This window comes from Triticum aestivum, unplaced genomic scaffold (assembly GCF_018294505.1).
Source record: "Triticum aestivum cultivar Chinese Spring unplaced genomic scaffold, IWGSC CS RefSeq v2.1 scaffold63265, whole genome shotgun sequence".
NCBI classification, from domain to species: domain Eukaryota; kingdom Viridiplantae; phylum Streptophyta; class Magnoliopsida; order Poales; family Poaceae; genus Triticum; species Triticum aestivum.
In genome coordinates, this window is record NW_025228076.1 from 383,914 (window position 1) to 388,136 (window position 4,223).

Sequence of the window (4,223 nt, forward strand, 5' to 3'; positions counted from 1 at the left end):
GGTTTTTTTTAATTTTATAATTTTCTGTTTTTTGCACAGGTTACAAAATGTATAATTGGACAAAATATAGACAGCACACATCAACAACAGATTCATCGAATACAATAGAAGATTAGTCTCTGAATACAATTCATCATTTTAGTCTCCGAATACAATTCATCATATTAGTCTCCGAATTGAAAAGACCGAACAAAGATAGAACATTATATTACAAGTCTCGAGACCGCGGGTTTGTCTTCACATTACAAGTCGATATCGATCATCTAAACTACCATCACATAGAAGAGAGCTGCGGTCACCACGATGAGCATCATCACGATGAAACTCGTCTTCATCCGGTTCCTCCAACGCTCCCTCCCCTCTCCCGCTAGATAGTGGGCGTATCTAGATTCGGCCTCGGCCCTAGTGGCGTACCCTTTGTAACTGTTACCGCTGAATCGGTGAACCTGTCTCCGACACTCCTCCCAGTCGTCATAGACTCCGGGAACCTTACCCTTGTACACGACATACCACGGCATCGCTATGCAGTAGCCAAACGAAACGTTAGTACCAATTCACAGACAATACATAAGCAATATATAAGTATGCAACAGAACGATCGGAAGAGAAAAGCAAGACATTAATAACATCGATTACATCTAAGTTGAAGGACTCTCGAAACCAAAGAGACATACTACAAGTTCATTAAAGTTTAATTACAACATGAGCCAATCGATGTTTCAGAACTAGACACAGCATCACTGCTTTCGACTCGACTCAAGGGACCGGAGCGTGGATGAAGCCGCCGTCTATCGTGGGAGTCATGAAACAACGGGCGTTGTCAGCCTGCATTTGTAGGATTGTGTCGATGTCACTGTTGGACGGTTGATTTCTGAGGTAGAACTGCCCCGAGGTACGAAGGACATCTTGATGGATGATTTCCGCAAACTCCGACTGGATGCGAAAGAATTCTTGTCTGATGTCCGCGTCCTGGATTGCCGACACGCTCGTGGCCCAATCTTTGAGTCTACTCGGTAGCAGTAGTTGATGATGGTCCCGTACGATCGCCAACATGTGATGGATGGCGTAGTAGGCACCCTTCTGACCGCCAGGCGGCTGCTTGACGCAGCAGAACGTCGTATTGTAGGAGAACACGTGCTTGCCGTACTTACGAATAGGCCTGGTGAAGGTGCCTCCAGATTTGACGTAGCCGGGGAGAACATCATCAAGAACCTTCTTGACATTTGTGTAGTCTACGTTCGACTGACGGTCCGGGTCGAAATACGTGGCCATGGAATATTTGGGGCTTAGGAGGATGAGCGTGCAATGTGCGTCACTGCAGAAAACACGGAATGTTAAAAGAAAAACGATCGAAATCTAAGAATTCATATGTTACGGGGCGGTTGAGGGGAGGACTTACTCGGGAAAGTAAGGCACGAGGAAGTTATCCTTATCTTGGTTTGCCAGAATGACGCCTTCGAGGTAAGAACTCGCGACTTGCCGGTCCCCAGCGCTGCCCAAGATCTTGGCACACATGTAGAAGGGGTCGACTATCACGATGTCCGGGGTCTTGTAGAGAATGATCCGCATCTCCATACTCAGCGAAAATAGCCGAACGAAGGTGTAGTGCAGCGGATGAAGGTTCAACATAGCGTGGATGTCATCAAACCGCAGGACGATCGTACCCCCGATGGAGTTATCCACAAAGCCCTTGCCCTCTGGCACCTTGGCCGCGAAAACCGGGTATGCCACATCCTTCTCTCGGAGACGCCGCTTCTCCAAAGAAAGAACACTGTCATGCAGACTCCGCATAGCACCGGTTGCAGCATCGAGCATATTTCTCGGTAGCATCAGCCTAGCCGCCACATGCACCCTCCTCGAGATATCCGCAGTTGAAGGTGGCCCGTCCTGAGCATGGATCGTACTCGGTGCCGGCTGGCCCGCACCCTTGTTATTCTTTCTTTTGCGTTCCTTCTTCTTCTCCTGTAATGGGACCGAGTTCTGCTCACAGACCGCCTTCTTGAGTGTGTTGGGGCTGATCATATTTCGCACCTCGCCTATCTGTGGCTCGGTGAAGTCGGCAGCTGGAGGCGTCTCCTGAGAGCTGAACTGCAGACGACGCCTGTTGCAACTTGGCTTCTCCGCGGTACCAGCTAGATCGCACACGTCTTTTGTTGGGTTGGGTTCTTGAGAAGGAGGCCCCATGAAGTTGCCACCGTCCTCATGATCGGCAAAGTACTGATCGACGTTGGCAAATGTATCGTCGTCGTCGTCGTTCTGATCCTGTGCCATATGCATGTTTGGATCCAGTGGCATAGGGATGTCTGGCACCGTTGCGGCGGTCTTGCCATGGGGCCAACTTGGCGCCGGCACGACTGGCCCTTTTTCTAGTAGTGATGGCATACCCGATAAAAAATAAGAAGACGAAGAAGAAATGAAAAGAGGAAAAAAGAAAGGAATAGATTAGAAGATCGAAGAAAAAAAAGAAGAAAAAAAGAGGAGAAGAAGAAAGGAATAGGGGAGAAGAAGAAAAAATAGAAATTCTATTTTTTCTTCTTCTCCTCTATTCCTTTCTTCTTCTCCTCTTCTTTTTCTTCTTTTTTCCTCCTCTTATTTATTTCTCCTCTTCTTCCTCCCCTCTTCTTCTCCTTTCTTCCTCTTCTTATTTTCTTTTTCCGTATCCTTCTTTTTCTTCTTCTTCCTTCTTAATATCACTTAGCAACTTTTGCAACGATAGGGGGGTGGGGGGTGCTCTCGTGGTCTAAAATCGGTCTATGCACGATAGAAAATCGGTCTATGCACGATAGGGGGTATATCGACCTCCCCCCCTCATGTTGAAGTTATCGGGAGGGGGTATATCGGTGGAAACACTTCATGAAAATGCGCTGGTGGCCGGGTCGGGCGGTTTTATTTTCCATCTTCATTTTTTCCTTTGTTTTTTCTTATATGTTTGTTTTCGTTTTCACTCTACATTTTCGTACATATGAAAAAAAATCTAAATTAACTACAACATCTAAATTACAAAAGTGCACTTGTTTTATGAACAAATTACAACATCTAAATTAACTACACATCTAAATAAATATAACTACACATCTGAAATTTTCCTAATCTTAAAACTAAACTAAACATAAACTAAAATAATCTAAAAAACATGTAAATACATATAAAAATAGCATCTAAAACATCTAAGGGGCTAGAGCCGGCGCCGCAGGGCAGGGGGGCGCAGGAGCGGAGGGGCATGGCGGAGGGGCCGGCGCTGGCGCCGGCGTGCAGGGCAGGGGCGCAGGGGCGCGGGACAGGGGAGGGGCGCGGGAGCAGGCTGGTGCTCACAGGGGGCGGCGGGGCACGGTGGGCGGCCCGTCTGGGCCGGCAAGGGCGCGAGGGTCGACGCTGTCGTCGGGGCAGAGGGCGACAGCGGCGGTGGCGGCGACGTTGAGCAGCCTGACGGCGTCGGTGGCGGTGGCGATGGCGACGTCGAGCAGCCTAACGTCGTCGGTGGCGGCGGCGACGGCAAGGTGGAGCAGGGGTTTCGGGGGAGAAGAAGTGATGGATTTCATCGAAACTGCTAAGTGTTGCTTATATACACACAACATTGGTCCCGGTTCGTGGCACCAACCGGGACCAATGCCCCCTTTAGTCCCGGTTTGTGCCACCAACCGGGACCAAAGGTTTCTTTTCAGCAGCCCAAAGGGCGGGAAGCGGCAGCCTTTGGTCCCGGCTGGTGGCACCAAACGGGTCAAAGGGGGGCATTGGTCCTGGTTGGTGCAACGAACCGATACCAATGCCCCCTTTAGTCCCGGTTGGTGCCACCAACCGGGACCAAAGGCCTTGTGCTGCTGCGCCCGCATCGAAAGTTTAGTCCCACCTCGCTAGTTGAGAGGGGCGCGCAATGGTTTATAAGCCCCACTGCCGCACCCCTCTCGAGCTCCTCTGAATTGCAGGCTTACGGGCCTAATCTAACACTGCTATGCCTGTGGGCCTACTGTGCCTTCTGCGGGCCTGAATCTTGGCCCATGGATGGGTTTCTAGTCGTATTCAAGCCGTGGTGGCCCAGTAGGTGGCATTTTTTTCCCCAGTTTTTTGTATTCTTTTACGATTTATTTATTTTGTTTTGTTTCTACTTACAACAAAATACTTATTTATTTTATTTTCTTTTGTTTCTAATTACTTATTTATTTTATTTCATGATAATTCTCTTTGCTATTAAAGTTTCTAACAAAAAAAATCTTTATGAAAAATCT